The 18,226-nt window shown below is 47.2% G+C and overlaps 1 protein-coding gene and 1 pseudogene across 1 annotated transcript in view; both read left to right on the top strand.

The window, feature by feature from the left end:
* Positions 1 to 18,226, top strand: part of GPR156 (G protein-coupled receptor 156) — a 189,935-nt gene that overhangs the window by 123,215 nt on the left and 48,494 nt on the right. The gene's annotated exons all lie outside the window — the stretch shown is intronic.
* On the top strand, positions 1,335 to 18,016 carry LOC138671440 (TLR4 interactor with leucine rich repeats-like; annotated as a pseudogene).

Here is an 18,226-nt window from a genome sequence, read left to right as displayed (position 1 = left end):
CATTACCTTACTGATCCTGAGTTACATCCTGTATTATACTCCAGAGCTGCACTCACTATTCTGCTGGTGCAGTCACTGTGTACATACATTACATTACTGACCCTGAGTTACATCCTGTATTATACCCCAGAGCTGCACTCACTATTCTGCTGGTTCAGTCACTGTGTACATACATTACATTACTGATCCTGAGTTACATCCTGTATTATACCCCAGAGCTGCACTCACTATTCTGCTGGTGCAGTCACTGTGTACATACATTACATTACTGATCCTGAGTTACCTCCTGTATTATACCCCAGAGCTGCACTCACTATTCTGCTGGTGCAGTCACTGTGTACATACATTACATTACTGATCCTGAGTTACCTCCTGTATTATACCCCAGAGCTGCACTCACTATTCTGCTGGTACAGTCACTGTGTACATACATTACATTACTGATCCTGCATTACATCCTGTATTATACTCCAGAGCTGCACTCCATTTTATATCCTTAGCATTGCCTCCTTGTTCAGGGTCAGCACAGAGCTAGGTCTTGGACAGGGTGGTCTTCACACCAGATTCCCTTTGTATTACAGAAGCCAAATAAATAAATTGGGGTCTGTTCACACAGCACATATTTGCTGTTGATCTTCAGCAGTAAATATTCTGCAGTGTTTATCCAGAAATCTGGACCCGTTTAGTGATCACATGTGGTTCGGCCGTAGTCCGCGCCTTTCCTCTTCCCGCACGCCTCCTTAGTCCGCGCCTTTCCTCTTCCCGCACGCCTCCTTAGTCCGCGCCTCTTATTCAATGTCTTGGCCACACACAGGTGTAATAAAAGGACTTTGAAATCTACAACGTGGTGAGTGCCGCAGATTTTCTCCTCATTGTGATCCCTAAATTTACTCTACTTGCTACATATAAATATATCTCTGGGTTATTTACACCCGGATTTTCTTTGTAGCATTTGAATGAGATTTTGTTACATTGTATGAACAATTCTTGGTAATGTAACAATCTGCAGCAGATCCACCCGTGTGTGCAAGACGCCCCTATCATTGTCCTCGTGAGGCAGGCGCTGGCGCAGCTATTATATGCACAGTGAATATAAAAAGTCTACACACCTTGTGTAAAATTCAAGGTTTTTGTCATTGGAGGGTGTCCAGCACTGAGGACTCTCAATTCTAAATAGTTTTTGGAAGGAGATTTCTAAGCCTGACCATTGGGAGGAGATGGTTAGTGCAGGGTTCACCTGTACCAAGACCCCGGTGAGATGGGGAAGGCATATACCATATATATATATATATATATATATATATATATATATATATATATATATATATAGTGCAGTTGATATTGGTGACCCCACTGTTGGCTGGAATGTGGAGAAGTCTCCAGAACCAGGTGATTGTCAACATTCACCACATATACTGTGCTCCAACAGGGGGATATTTTCAGTTCCGAAATCCGGCCACTTTCTAAGCCCAGCTGCAACTAAACCCTACAGCTTAGGAGGAAACTTTATTACCAACCTACAGTAAGAGCCATAGACTTTTTATTACAATTCACAGAGACTTGATCTGCAGTATAATCCGTCCATTCATCTGAAGGCATTGGAGCCACTCACTCACCGGTAAGAACCGTTCCTGGGCAATAACTGCTTTCTTCTCTTACTACTAATGCTTCGTTGCCACTTAAGGTCCTTAACGTGAATTTCCACCAACTTCACAATATCAGGCGATCCAGTCTTTCTAACTTAGAGACACTTATTAAGTTGAGGCTGGACGGTAATAATATCCAGATACTTCATGCATCTCCTTTCTTGGGTCTCTCGAATCTGCTTTACTTGCATCTGGAACACAATAAAATTACCAATATCAGTAAATATGCGAATGTAGATTGTAAGCAGGGACCTCGCCCCTAATGTCACCGTCTCACTGTCCTACCTTGTACTGAATTTATTGTCTGTACATGTCCCCGCTCAATTGTAAAGTACTGCGGAATATGTTGGCGCTATATAAACAAAAAAATTATTATTATTGTCAAATTGCGTTTGTTGAGCCTGTCAGGAAACCCCTTGAATTCCTTGAGATTTCCTATATTTTTGCCTTTGCGCTCTTTAAACACACTAACCATGGCTGGAAATAATCTACAATAACTAGGACCAGGTGTTTTCAATGGACTACAAAGGCTTTCCAAGCTCAAACAGGATTTCCTCACTCCATAGTAAGCAGGGGTGGATTAAGGGTAGCCAGGGCCCCGGGCTGTTCACACACTGTGGGCCCCCCCGGTCATGTGACGGGGGTCATGTGACGGGGGTCATGTGACGGGGGTCATGTGACGGGGGTCATGTGACGGGGGTCATGTGACGGGGGGTCATGTGGCGGGGGGTCATGTGGCGGGGGTCATGTGGCGGGGGTCATGTGACGGGGGTCATGTGACGGGGGTCATGATATACCCGAACCAGATTATTCCAGAAAAATGGCCGGGCCCTACTCTACTGTAACCTATTCAATATTTGTTAAAATCTGCAATACAATTTAGGTATATCTTGACCAATAATATCACATACAAGGAACAAATACAACCGCACCGTGACCAGACCACAAATTACAACCACAGTGATCGAATAATATCACATACAAGGAACAAATACCACCGCACCATGTCAAGACCACATATTACCACTTGGTGACCAAATAGCACATACAAGGGACAAATACCACAACACCATTTCCAGACCACATATTACCACCACATAGTGACTGAATACTACAATACTGATCAGTAATAAAAAAAAAAAAAAAAACAAACACAATACTATCACCATAAGTGCCAGTATTCACAGGAGATCTGTACTTAGTATGCAGTGTCTGTGTAGAGGTAATACAGAGATCACTGGTGACATTGTACACAGGTTCTCTGCATATAGTATACAGTGTATAGTGTCAGTGTATAGGTAACACTGACTCACCAGTGACGTCTCTAGGTGAAGTCCTTCATCTTTCATCCAGCACAGACCGCCATCATTTCTTCCAGCCAGGACTCGTTTCTGCAGGAAATAACACAGTTATCTCGAGCTCCGCTTGTAGAACACATTACTTAATTTTTCACAACTTCTACATTACACCACATGAAGAGAAAAAGGCGATAGTGTCACTCTGCACAGTAACAGGACCGCCCCCCCAATTAAAACAGTATACTCAAAAAATAAAATAAATACATCACTGCAGTAATAATATCCCTTAATTAGCCCCTATGGTAATACTATTCCCCACCCCATGTATCTCATTCCTCGCTCCAGCCATATGTTCTCCCATCCTGCACTCATGAGTATCCATCCTGCCCCATATGATCTCCCCATCCTGCCCCGTCTGTCTCCATCGTATCCATCCTGCCCCATGATCCAATCCTGCCCCATGTCTCCAATCATGCCCCGTGTCTACATTCTGTCCATGCCTCCAGTCCTGCCCCCAGTGTGTCCAGCAATCTGCCCCAGTGTGTCCAGCAATCTGCCCCACTGTCTCCAGCAATCTGCCCCACTGTCTCCAGCAATCTGCCCCCAGTGTGTCCTCCAATCTGCCCCAGTGTCTCCAGCATTTCCCCCAGTGTGTCCTCCAGCATTGTCCCCCAGTGTGTCCTCCAGCAATCTGCCCCACTGTCTCCAGCATTGCCCCCCAGTGTGTCCTCCAGCAATCTGCCCCAGTCTCCAGCATTGCCCCACTGTCTCCAGCATTGCCCCACTGTCTCCAGCATTGCCCCACTGTCTCCAGCATTGCCCCACTGTCCCCAGCATTGCCCCACTGTCTCCAGCAATCTGCCCCCAGTGTGTCCTCCAATCTGCCTCAGTGTCTCCAGCATTGCCCCCAGTGTGTCCTCCAGCAATCTGCCCACAGTCTCCAGCATTGCCCCACTGTCTCCAGCATTGCCCCACTGTCTCCAGCATTGCCCCACTGTCTCCAGCATTGCCCCACTGTCCCCAGCATTGCCTCACTGTCTCCAGCATTGCCCCACTGTCCCCAGCATTGCCCCACTGTCTCCAGCATTGCCCCACTGTCTCCAGCAATCTGCCCCCAGTGTGTCCTCCAATCTGCCCCAGTGTCTCCAGCATTGCCCCCCAGTGTGTCCTCCAGCAATCTGCCCCACTGTCTCTAGCATTGCCCCCAGTGTGTCCTCCAGCAATCTGCCCCAGTGTGTCCTCCAGCATTGCCCCCCAGCAATCTGCCCCAACTGTCTCCAGCATTGCCCCCCAGTGTGTCCTCCAGCAATCTGCCCCACTGTCTCCAGCATTGCCCCCAGTGTGTCCTCCAGCAATCTGCCCCAGTGTGTCCTCCAGCATTGCCCTCAGTGTGTCCTCCAACCTGCCCCAGTGTGTCCAGCATTGCCCCCAGTGTGTCCTCCAGCATTGCCCCCCAGTGTGTCCTCCAGCATTGCCCCCCAGTGTGTCCTCCAGCATTGCCCCCCAGTGTGTCCTCCAACCTGCCCCAGTGTCTCCAGCATTGCCCCCCAGTGTGTCCTCCAACCTGCCCCAGTGTCTCCAGCATTGCCCCCCAGTGTGTCCACAGTCCACCGTTTAACTGATCAAAAAAAAAAAAACAGTCTCCTCACCTGTCCGCGCTCCAGGCGGCGAGCTCCCTTCTGCAGCGCACACTCACCGGCGACTGACAATGACGTCAGACGCCGGCGACGTGTGCGCGGGGCCGACTTCAGCCGCCAGCCTCCAATTGGCTGGCGGCTGTTGTTGTCAACTATTGACGTGTGGGCGCGCGCCCGCACATCAATAGGAAACCGCCGCAGCGCTGCAAGGGGCCCGGGGAGCAAATGAGAAGGGGCCCGATGCGGGCCCCCTCTCTCTGCCCACCGGGTCCGGGGGCACATAAACGCCGCCCGGCGGCGGGCAGTCAGACTCACAGATGATTATCAGAGGGTTAATCTGCGGTAGCCCAGGGCCCCCCCAGACCACTGGGCCCTGGGCTACCGCCCATATTGACCCTCTGATAATCCGCCCCTGATAGTAAGAGCTCCAACTGGATGGCAACTCGCTGGCCAAACTCCCCGGAGGCCTCCTGCCATCACTGCACAGTTTGTCGGACCCTGAGCTGCAATGCGCTGTCACAATTGCAACCCGGAACCTTTAGGGGCCTAAACCGTCTCAGGGTTCTAGATTTGCAGCACAATATGTTGAACTTCCTCCCTCAGGATATTTTTCCTTGTAATTTAGCTCTTTATCAGTTACAGCTGGATGGAAATTGATGGAACTGTAAGTGCCATCTATTGGGGTCTAAGCACTGGATTCTGGGGACCCTGCAGTCACGGGCGCATGCTAACTGTGCTTGTACAGTGCAGGGAGCCTCTGGAAGTTGCAGGGAAATACTTGGACTACCTTGATGATGCCTATGTACAGGCAGTAGGAGGCTGCACGCTCAGCACCATATCTCCAGAACTGGCTACTCCCATGCAAGATGACCATTCTATAAAGCAGAGGACGAGTGCTGCTAGCATCGATCCTATAGAGCAGACAACGACAACTGCTCCTCATCTTCATTTATTAGCTCCTAAATCAACACTTGCATCAAGAGGACCTACTTTGCTTCTAACCCCAGCGTCAGTGCACATGGTGCCAAGCACAAAGAGAAAAGGTTAGGTGGCTCTGGACGTCACGAGGGACTACAAACTGATAAAAAACAAAATATAAAGACTTCAACTGGATCCAGCAATCCTAATGGAATTAAACAGAATGGAGATGCTGAAAAGCAAAATGCAGATAAATTGCAGATGGCAACTGAGCCATTAACACGGTTCCATCTCACGCAACATCTGTTGTGAATTCTGTGGCAGAGCTCCCTCCTGTGGTCACAAGTGGTACTTCGGCTGATTCTCTCTGTGAGCTTCTGTTGGTGGAGGGAAGTGGTACTGCGGCTTCTGAGTTTCCTCCCTCTAGTGATCTGGTGAGGTCGTTAGGTGCTTCTCTAGTTAACTCCACCTAATGCTTTGATCCTGGCTTCCTGTCAATGTTCCAGTGTTGGACTTGCTTTTCCCTGGATCTTTCCTGTGGCCTGCTGCTCTGCATAGCTAAGTTCTTCTTTGCTATTTTGTTTGCTATTTTTTCTGTCCAGCTTGTCTATTTTGTTGCTGGAAGCGCTGGGACGCAAAGGGTGTACCTCCGTGCCGTTAGTTCGGTACGGAGGGTCTTTTTGCCCCCTTTGCGTGGTTTTCTTTAGGGTTTTGTGTAGACCGCAAAGTTACCTTTTCTATCCTCGATCTGTTAAGAAAGTCGGGCCTCACTTTGCTGAATCTATTTCATCTCTACGTTTGTCTTTTCATCTTAACTCACAGTCATTATATGTGGGGGGCTGCCTTTTCCTTTGGGGTATTTCTCTGAGGCAAGGTAGGCTTATTTTCTATCTTCAGGCTAGTTAGTTTCTCAGGCTGTGCCGAGTTGCATAGGCAGAGTTAGGCGCAATCCACGGCTGCCTCTAGTGTTTGGAGAGGATTAGGGATTGCGGTCTGCAGAGTTCCCACGTCTCAGAGCTCGTTCTATGATTTTGGGTTATTGTCAGATCACTGTATGTGCTCTGACCTCTATGTCCATTGTTATACTGAATTGCCTTTCATAACAGTACAGGAAGCCAAAAGTACTAATGATTCTCAATAGAGGGAAAAAATAAGTTCTGAGAACATTTTTTTTTCTTTGCACTGTGTTTTGCCTTTTTTTTTCCCCATACATTTAGGTGATTCAGTACACAGGTGTAGCAATGGACATTAGAAGTCTGTCTTCATTTGTGGATCAGCTCTCGGCAAGAGTACAAAAGATTCAAGACACTATTGATCAGAAATCTATGTTGGAACCAAGAATTCCTATTCCTGATTTGTTTTTTGGAGATAGAACTAAGTTTCTGAGTTTCAAAAATAATTGTAAATTATTTCTGGCCTTGAAACCTCGCTCCTCTGGTGATCCAGTTCAACAGGTTTTGATTGTTATTTCTTTTTTGCGCGGCGACCCTCAGGACTGGGCATTTTCTCTTGCGCCAGGAGATCCTGCATTGAGTAATATCGATGCGTTTTTCCTGGCGCTCGGATTGCTGTACGATGAACCTAATTCAGTGGATCAGGCAGAGAAAAATTTGCTGGCTCTTTGTCAGGGTCAGGATGAGATAGAGGTATATTGTCAGAAATTTAGAAAGTGGTCCGTGTTCACTCAATGGAATGAATCTGCGCTGGCAGCTATGTTCAGAAAGGGTCTCTCTGAAGCCCTTAAGGATGTCATGGTGGGATTTCCTATGCCTGCTGGTTTGAATGAGTCTATGTCTTTGGCCATTCAGATCGGTCGACGCTTGCATGAGCGTAAATCTGTGCACCATTTGGCGGTATTACCTGAGCCTATGCAGTGCGATAGGACTTTGACCAGAGTTAAACGGCAAGAACACAGACGTCTGAATGGGCTGTGTTTCTACTGTGGTGATTCCACTCATGCTATCTCTGATTGTCCTAAGCGCACTAAGCGGTTCGCTAGGTCTGCCACCATTGGTACGGTACAGTCAAAATTTCTTCTGTCCGTTACCTTGATCTGCTCTTTGTCATCGTATTCTGTCATGGCATTTGTGGATTCAGGTGCTGCCCTGAATTTGATGGACTTGGAGTATGCTAGGCGTTGTGGGTTTCTCTTAGAGCCCTTGCAGTGTCCTATTCCATTGAGAGGAATTGATGCTACGCCTTTGGCCAAGAATAAGCCTCAATACTGGACCCAGCTGACCATGTGCATGGCTCCTGCACATCAGGAGGTTATTCGCTTTCTGGTGTTGTATAATCTGCATGATGTGGTCGTGTTGGGGTTGCCATGGCTACAAGCCCATAATCCAGTATAAGATTGGAAATCCATGTCGGTGTCCAGCTGGGGTTGTCAGGGGGTACATGGTGATGTTCCATTTCTGTCAATTTCGTCATCCACCCCTTCTGAGGTTCCAGAGTTCTTGTCTGATTACCGGGATGTATTTGATGAGCCCAAGTCCGATGCCCTACCTCCGCATAGGGATTGTGATTGTGCTATCAATTTGATTCCTGGTAGTAAATTCCCAAAAGGTCGACTGTTTAATTTATCCGTGCCTGAGCACGCCGCTATGCGCAGTTATGTGAAGGAATCCCTGGAGAAGGGGCATATTCGCCCGTCATCGTCACCATTAGGAGCAGGGTTCTTTTTTGTAGCCAAGAAGGATGGTTCGCTGAGACCTTGTATAGATTACCGCCTTCTAAATAAGATCACGGTTAAATTTCAGTACCCCTTGCCATTGTTATCTGATTTGTTTGCTCGGATTAAAGGGGCTAGTTGGTTCACCAAGATAGATCTTCGTGGTTCATATTATCTGGTGCGAATCAGGCGAGGAGATGAATGGAAAACTGCATTTAATACGCCCGAGGGTCATTTTGAGTATCTAGTGATGCCATTCGGACTTGCCAATGCTCCATCAGTGTTTCAGTCCTTTATGCATGACATCTTCCGAGAGTACCTGGATAAATTCCTGATTGTGTACTTGGATGACATTTTGATCTTCTCGGATGATTGGGAGTCTCATGTGAAGCAGGTCAGAACGGTGTTTCAGGTCCTGCGTGCTAATTCTTTGTTTGTGAAGGGATCAAAGTGTCTCTTTGGTGTGCAGAAGGTTTCATTTTTGGGGTTCATCTTTTCCCCTTCTACTATCGAGATGGATCCTGTTAAGGTCCAAGCCATCCATGATTGGACTCAGCCGACATCTCTGAAAAGTCTGCAAAAGTTCCTGGGCTTTGCTAATTTTTATCGTCGCTTCATCTGCAATTTTTCTAGTGTTGCCAAACCATTGACCGATTTGACCAAGAAGGGTGCTGATTTGGTCAATTGGTCTTCTGCTGCTGTGGAAGCTTTTCAAGACTTGAAGCGTCGTTTTTCTTCTGCCCCTGTGTTGTGTCAACCAGATGTTTCTCTTCCGTTCCAGGTCGAGGTTGATGCTTCTGAGATTGGAGCAGGGGCTGTTTTGTCGCAGAGAGGTTCTGATTGCTCAGTGATGAAACCATGCGCTTTTTTTTCCAGGAAGTTTTCGCCTGCTGAGCGAAATTATGATGTGGGCAACCGAGAGTTGCTGGCCATGAAGTGGGCATTCGAGGAGTGGCGTCATTGGCTTGAAGGAGCTAAGCATCGCGTGGTGGTCTTGACTGATCATAAGAACTTGACTTATCTTGAGTCTGCTAAGCGGTTGAATCCTAGACAGGCTCGTTGGTCGCTGTTTTTTGCCCGTTTTGACTTTGTGATTTCGTACCTTCCGGGCTCTAAAAATGTGAAGGCGGATGCTCTGTCTAGGAGTTTTGTGCCCGACTCTCCGGGTTTGTCTGAGCCGGCGGGTATCCTCAAGGAAGGAGTAATTGTGTCTGCCATCTCCCCTGATTTGCGGCGGGTGCTGCAAAAATTTCAGGCTAATAAACCTGATCGTTGTCCAGCGGAGAGACTGTTTGTCCCTGATAGGTGGACCAATAAAGTTATCTCTGAGGTTCATGGTTCGGTGTTGGCTGGTCATCCTGGAATCTTTGGTACTAGAGAGTTGGTGGCTAGATCCTTTTGGTGGCCGTCTCTGTCGCAGGATGTGCGTGTTTTTGTGCAGTCCTGTGGGATTTGTGCTCGGGCTAAGCCCTGCTGTTCTCGTGCCAGTGGGTTGCTTTTGCCCTTGCCGGTCCCGAAGAGGCCTTGGACACATATCTCTATGGATTTTATTTCTGATCTTCCCGTTTCTCAAAAGATGTCAGTCATTTGGGTGGTCTGTGATCGCTTTTCTAAGATGGTCCATCTGGTACCCTTGTCTAAATTGCCTTCCTCCTCTGATTTGGTGCCATTGTTCTTCCAGCATGTGGTTCGTTTACATGGCATTCCAGAGAATATCGTTTCTGACAGAGGTTCCCAGTTTGTTTCAAGGTTTTGGCGAGCCTTTTGTGGTAGGATGGGCATTGACTTGTCTTTTTCCTCGGCTTTCCATCCTCAGACTAATGGCCAGACCGAACGAACCAATCAGACCTTGGAAACATATCTGAGATGCTTTGTTTCTGCCGATCAGGATGACTGGGTGTCTTTTTTGCCTTTGGCTGAGTTCGCCCTTAATAATCGGGCCAGCTCGGCTACCTTGGTTTCGCCATTTTTCTGCAATTCTGGGTTCCATCCTCGTTTCTCTTCAGGACAGGTTGAGTCTTCGGACTGTCCTGGTGTGGATACTGTGGTGGATAGGTTGCAGCAGATTTGGACTCATGTAGTGGACAATTTGACCTTGTTCCAGGGGAAGACTCAACGTTTCGCTAATCGCAGACGCCGTGTGGGTCCCCGACTTCGTGTTGGGGATCTGGTTTGGTTATCTTCTCGTCATATTCCTATGAAGGTTTCCTCTCCTAAGTTTAAACCTCGTTTCATTGGTCCGTATAGGATTTCTGAGGTTCTTAATCCTGTGTCTTTTCGTCTGACCCTTCCAGATTCTTTTTCCATACATAACGTATTCCATAGGTCATTGTTGCGGAGATACATGGCACCTATGGTTCCATCTATTGACCCTCCTGCCCCGGTTTTGGTGGAGGGGGAATTGGAGTATATTGTGGAGAAGATTTTGGATTCTCGTGTTTCTAGACGGAAACTCCAGTATCTGGTTAAATGGAAGGGTTATGCTCAGGAAGATAATTCCTGGGTTTTTGCCTCTGATGTCCATGCTCCCGATCTTGTTCGTGCCTTTCATGTGGCTCATCCTGGTCGGCCTGGGGGCTCTGGTGAGGGTTCGGTGACCCCTCCTCAAGGAAGGGGTACTGTTGTGAATTCTGTGGCAGAGCTACCTCCTGTGGTCACAAGTGGTACTTCGGCTGATTCTCTCTGTGAGCTTCTGTTGGTGGAGGGAAGTGGTACTGCGGCTTCTGAGTTTCCTCCCTCAGGTGATCTGGTGAGGTCGTTAGGTGCTTCTCTAGTTAACTCCACCTAATGCTTTGATCCTGGCTTCCTGTCAATGTTCCAGTGTTGGACTTGCTTTTCCCTGGATCTTTCCTGTGGCCTGCTGCTCTGCATAGCTAAGTTCTTCTTTGCTATTTTGTTTGCTATTTTTTCTGTCCAGCTTGTCTAATTTGTTGCTGGAAGCTCTGGGACGCAAAGGGTGTACCTCCGTGCCGTTAGTTCGGTACGGAGGGTCTTTTTGCCCCCTTTGCGTGGTTTTCTTTAGGGTTTTGTGTAGACCGCAAAGTTACCTTTTCTATCCTTGATCTGTTAAAAAAGTCGGGCCTCACTTTGCTGAATCTATTTCATCTCTACGTTTGTCTTTTCATCTTAACTCACAGTCATTATATGTGGGGGGCTGCCTTTTCCTTTGGGGTATTTCTCTGAGGCAAGGTAGGCTTATTTTCTATCTTCAGGCTAGTTAGTTTCTCAGGCTGTGCCGAGTTGCATAGGCAGAGTTAGGCGCAATCCACGGCTGCCTCTAGTGTTGTTTGGAGAGGATTAGGGATTGCGGTCTGCAGAGTTCCCACGTCTCAGAGCTCGTTCTATGATTTTGGGTTATTGTCAGATCACTGTATGTGCTCTGACCGCTATGTCCATTGTAGTACTGAATTGCCATTCATAACAAACATCCCAACATCGTACAAGTTGCCCCAAAGTTCCCCTACAGCTCAGACCAAACACCCACAGGAGACCACAAAGCCGTCTGAATCTGAGAACTCTGAGGTGGCTGCTCCCTTGGAGTCACCTATGGAGATGTCACACAATGGCATTTTGGGTCCTGAGTTTAGACAGGCTATGCCCGCAGCAGAGACCGTGCATCGAAACCAGCTAGACTAGGCGTACATCATTGGGTTCTGTTCATGATGGCCGCAGGGAAACATTACAACTACTTGCCCCCTTGGGCCTCTCTGATCCATGTGAATTTAACAAACTGCATCTCCTTAATCTCTCGGTGGAATCTGTAGGAAGTGACACAGCACGTGTACGCTGGCAGACTTCAGTGTCTCCTGCCCATGGCCATCTCTTATTCAGGTGTCATGATCCCAATGGCAGGGGATCACAAAAAGGACAAGCACAGATACAAACAAGCTCTAGGGCGATGGAACCTGAGCTGACCGCGACCCTGAACCTAACACACAAATAAATGTAGCCGGGGAACGTGCCTACGATGATCCTAGACGTCTCGCTCCAGCCGAAGATCTAACTTCCCCTATCAGAAGAAACACAGACCTCTCTTGCCTCCAGAGAAATACCCCACAGCAAATAGCAGCCCCCCACATATAATGACGGTGAAATGAGAGGAAAGCACATACGTAGTATGAAAACAGTTTCAGCAAAATGAGGCCCGTTAAAGCTAGATAGCAGAGGATACAAAAGTGAACTGCGCAGTCAGCGAAAAACCCTTCAAAAAACCATCCTGAAATTACTTGAACTCATGTGCCAACTCATGGTACATAAAAAGCAATTTCAGCCCACTAGAGCAACCAGCAGCAGAGAATCACATATCTGCAGGCTGGACTAAAAACCAAATTAAGCAAAACACAAAACAGGAAAATCCAAACTTAGCTTGTCCAGAAGGTACTAGGAGCAGGGAGCAGAGGTAACAAGACACACTGGATACATTGATAACCGGCGAGGAAATGCCAGCAAAGCCAGGTTAAATAGGAAACTCCCATATGCTGATGGAACAGGTGGAACCCAGAAACCCAGGAAAGACAAGTCACCCAGTACCATAAGTAACCACCAGAGGGAGCCCAAAAACAGAACTCACAACAGTACCCCCCCCTTGAGGAGGGGTCACCGAACCCCCACGAGAACCACCAGGGCGACCAGGATGAGCCCTATGAAAAGCGCGAACCAAATCATCAGCATGAACATCCGAGGCAACCACCCAAGAATTATCCTCCTGACCATAACCCTTCCACTTGACCAAATACTGGAGTTTCCGTCTGGAAACACGAGAATCCAAGATCTTCTCCACAACATACTCCAATTCTCCCTCCACCAGCACTGGAGCAGGAGGCTCAAGCGAAGGAACAACAGGTACCTCATACTTCCGCAACAACGACCGATGGAACACATTATGAATAGCAAACGATGCCGGGAGATCCAAACGAAACGACACAGGGTTAAGAATTTCCAAGATCCTATAGGGACCGATGAACCGAGGCTTGAACTTAGGAGAAGAGACCTTCATAGGAACAAAACGAGAAGACAACCACACCAAGTCACCAACAAGAAGTCGAGGACCCACGCGGCGACGGCGATTAGCAAACTGCTGAGCCTTCTCCTGGGACAACTTCAAATTGTCCACCACATGACTCCAAATCCGATGCAACCTATCCACCACCATGTCCACTCCAGGACAATCAGAAGGTTCCACCTGACCAGAGGAAAAACGAGGATGAAACCCCGAATTAAAAAAGAAAAGAGAAACCAAGGTAGCAGAACTACCCCGATTATTAAGGGCAAACTCGGCCAGCGGCAAAAAGGTAACCCAGTCATCCTGATCAGCAGAAACAAAACACCTTAAATAAGTTTCCAAGGTCTGATTAGTTCGTTCAGTCTGGCCATTCGTCTGAGGATGGAATGCAGACGAAAAGGACAAATCAATGCCCATCTTAGCACAGAACGTCCGCCAAAATCTAGACACAAACTGGGATCCCCTGTCAGAAACGATGTTCTCAGGAATCCCATGCAAACGAACCACATTCTGAAAAAACAGAGGGACCAACTCAGAGGAGGAAGGCAACTTAGGCAAGGGTACCAGATGAACCATTTTAGAAAAGCGATCACACACAACCCAGATGACGGACATTTTTTGAGAGACCGGGAGATCCGAAATAAAGTCCATGGAAATGTGCGTCCAAGGCCTCTTCGGGATAGGCAAAGGTGACAACAATCCACTGGCCCGAGAACAGCAAGGCTTAGCCCGAGCGCAAACCTCACAAGACTGCACAAAAGAACGCACATCCCTCGACAAGGAAGGCCACCAAAAAGACCTGGCCACCAAGTCTCCAGTACCAAATATTCCAGGATGACCTGCCAACGCAGAAGAATGGACCTCGGAGATGACTCTACTGGTCCAATTATCCGGAACAAACAGTCTCTCAGGCGGACAACGATCAGGTTTACCCGCCTGAAACTCCTGCAAAGCACGTCGCAAGTCTGGGGAGACAGCAGACAAAATCACCCCATCCCTAAGGATACCAGAGGGCTCAGAATTTCCAAGGGAGTCAGGCACAAAACTCCTAGAAAGAGCATCCGCCTTCACATTCTTTGAACCTGGCAGGTATGAAACCACAAAATTGAAACGAGAGAAAAACAGTGACCAACGAGCCTGTCTAGGATTCAGACGCCTGGCAGACTCAAGGTAAATCAAATTTTTGTGATCAGTCAAGACCACCACACGATGTCTAGCACCCTCTAGCCAATGACGCCACTCCTCAAATGCCCACTTCATGGCCAAAAGTTCCCGATTACCAACATCATAATTCCGCTCAGCCGGCGAAAACTTTCTAGAAAAAAACGCGCATGGCTTCATCACTGAGCCATCGGAGCTTCTCTGTGACAAAACCGCCCCCGCTCCAATCTCGGAAGCATCAACCTCAACCTGAAAAGGGAGCGAAACATCTGGCTGACGCAACACAGGAGCAGAAGAAAACCGGCGCTTAAGTTCCTGAAAGGCCTCCACAGCCGCAGGAGACCAATTAGCAACATCAGCACCCTTCTTAGTCAAATCCGTCAAAGGCTTAACAACACTAGAAAAATTAGTTATAAAACGACGATAGAAATTAGCAAAACCCAAGAACTTCTGTAGACTCTTAAGAGATGTAGGCTGCGTCCAGTCACAAATAGCCTGAACCTTGACGGGATCCATCTCAATAGTAGAAGGGGACAAAATATACCCCAAGAAAGAAATCTTCTGGACTCCAAAGAGACACTTTGAGCCTTTTACAAACAAGGAATTGGCCCGCAGGACCTGAAACACCTTCCTGACCTGCTGAACATGAGACTCCCAGTCATCAGAAAAAACCAAAATATCATCCAAATACACAATCATAAATTTATCCAGATATTCACGGAAAATATCGTGCATAAAGGACTGGAAGACTGAAGGAGCATTAGAAAGTCCAAAAGGCATTACCAAATACTCAAAATGGCCCTCAGGCGTATTAAATGCGGTTTTCCACTCATCACCTTGCTTTATTCGTATAAGATTATACGCACCCCGAAGATCAATCTTAGTGAACCATTTAGCCCCCTTAATGCGAGCAAACAAATCAGTCAACAATGGCAAAGGATACTGATATTTTACGGTAATCTTATTCAAAAGACGATAATCTATACAAGGCCTCAAGGAACCATCTTTTTTGGCCACGAAAAAAAAAACCTGCTCCCAAAGGGGACAAAGATGGACGGATATGTCCCTTTTCCAAGGACTCCTTAACATAATCCCGCATAGCAGTATGCTCTGGCACTGACAGATTGAACAAACGACCTTTAGGAAATTTACTGCCTGGAATTAAATTTATAGCACAATCGCAATCCCTGTGAGGAGGAAGCGAACTGAGCTTAGGCTCCTCAAAAACATCCCGATAGTCAGACAAAAACACAGGAATCTCAGAAGGAGTAGATGAAGCGATAGAAATCGGAGGTGCATCATCATGACCCCCCTGACAACCCCAGCTTAACACAGACATTGATTTCCAGTCAAGGACTGGATTATGAGTTTGTAACCATGGCAGACCAAGTACTAGAACATCATGCAAATTATACAGTACCAGGAAGCGAATCACCTCCTGATGAACGGGAGTCATACGCATGGTCACTTGTGTCCAGTACTGAGGTTTATTCATAGCCAAAGGTGTAGAGTCAATTCCCTTCAAAGGAATAGGGACTTCCAGAGGCTCCAGACTAAACCCACAGCGATTGGCAAATGACCAATCCATAAGACTCAGGGCAGCGCCTGAATCCACATAGGCATCGACGGAAATGGATGATAATGAACAAATCAGAGTCACAGACAGAATGAACTTAGACTGTAAAGTACTAATGGCAACAGACTTATCAACCTTTTTTGTGTGTTTAGAGCATGCTGATATAACATGAGCTGAATCACCACAATAAAAGCACAACCCTTTTTTCCGCCTATACTTTTGCCGTTCACTTCTGGACTGAATTCTATCACATTGCATTATCTCAGGTGACGGTTCAGACGACACCGCCAAATGATGCACAGGTTTGCGCTCCCGTAAACGCCGATCAATCTGAACAGCCATAGTCATAGACTCATTCAGACCAGCAGGCGCAGGGAACCCCACCATAACATCTTTAATGGCCTCAGAAAGGCCATCTCTAAACTTTGCAGCCAGAGCGCACTCATTCCACTGAGTAAGTACCGACCACTTCCGAAATTTTTGACAATAAATTTCTGCTTCATCTTGCCCCTGAGAGAGGGCCAACAAAGCTTTTTCAGCCTGAATCTCTTGGTTAGGTTCCTCATAGAGCAAACCCAATGCCAGAAAAAACGCATCTGCCTTAAGCAACGCATGGTCCCCTGGTGCCAATGCAAATGCCCAATCCTGAGGGTCACCCCGCAGGAAAGATATAATTATCTTGACTTGCTGAGCAGGGTCTCCAGAGGAGCGAGATTTCAAAGAAAGAAACAACTTGCAATTGTTCCTAAAATTCAGAAAACGAGATCTATCTCCAGAAAAAAACTCTGGGACAGGAATTCTAGGTTCAGACATAGGAGCATGTACAACAAAATCCTGTATATTTTGAACCTTAGTGGCAAGATTATTCAGGCTGGAAGCCAAACTCTGGACGTCCATGATAAACAGCTGAGATCAGAGCCATTCAAAGATTAAGAGGAGGAGGAAGTAGCCAGGCTGCAATAAGGCTAGGCAGCAAACTCTGAGGGGGAAAAAAAAAAAAACTTCCTCAGACTACTTATCCTCCTACTTCAGCCAATACAATTAACACTTTGTGGTCCGGTTATACTGTCATGATCCCAATGGCAGGGGATCACAAAAAGGACAAGCACAGATACAAACAAGCTCTAGGGCGATGGAACCTGAGCTGACCGCGACCCTGAACCTAACACACAAATAAATGTAGCCGGGGAACGTGCCTACGATGATCCTAGACGTCTCGCTCCAGCCGAAGATCTAACTTCCCCTATCAGAAGAAACACAGACCTCTCTTGCCTCCAGAGAAATACCCCACAGCAAATAGCAGCCCCCCACATATAATGACGGTGAAATGAGAGGAAAGCACATACGTAGTATGAAAACAGTTTCAGCAAAATGAGGCCCGTTAAAGCTAGATAGCAGAGGATACAAAAGTGAACTGCGCGGTCAGCGAAAAACCCTTCAAAAAACCATCCTGAAATTACTTGAACTCATGTGCCAACTCATGGTACATGAAAAGCAATTTCAGCCCACTAGAGCAACCAGCAGCAGAGAATCACATATCTGCAGGCTGGACTAAAAACCAAATTAAGCAAAACACAAAACAGGAAAATCCAAACTTAGCTTGTCCAGAAGGTACTAGGAGCAGGGAGCAGAGGTAACAAGACACACTGGATACATTGATAACCGGCGAGGAAATGCCAGCAAAGCCAGGTTAAATAGGAAACTCCCATATGCTGATGGAACAGGTGGAACCCAGAAACCCAGGAAAGACAAGTCACCCAGTACCATAAGTAACCACCAGAGGGAGCCCAAAAACAGAACTCACAACATTCAGGGTCCTATATGAACGTTTTGGCGATTTGTGTATCCTCGCGGCCATGCAGAATATTTAACTTTGCTGGAGCTCACAGGAGATACTCCATATTTGGTATTTTGACCTCGGACCATTACCCGACTACGACTTTGTCTCTTACCTCTCTTTACAATGTACCCTTGTGGCTTTTAACCTCAGACTCCTCGACTATCCCGACTCACGGCTGGATGTGAGGTATGTGTGTCTCTCCCAGTAATATAGGCTGGATGTGAGGTCTGTGTGTCTCTCCCAGTAATACAGGCTGGATGTGAGGTCTGTGTCTCTCCCAGTAATATAGGCTGGATGTGAGGTCTGTGTGTCTCTCCCAGTAATATAGGCTGGATGTGAGGTCTGTGTGTCTCCCAGTAATACAGGCTGGATATAAGGTCTGTGTGTCTCCCAGTAATACAGGCTGGATGTGAGGTCCATGTGTCTCTCCCAGTAATATAGGCTGGATATGAGGTCTGTGTGTCTCTCCCAGTAATA

This window comes from Ranitomeya imitator, chromosome 3 (genome assembly GCF_032444005.1).
Source record: "Ranitomeya imitator isolate aRanImi1 chromosome 3, aRanImi1.pri, whole genome shotgun sequence".
NCBI lineage: Eukaryota > Metazoa > Chordata > Amphibia > Anura > Dendrobatidae > Ranitomeya > Ranitomeya imitator.
Note: the sequence above shows the minus strand (reverse complement) of the source record. Positions and strands in the feature narration are given on the sequence as shown.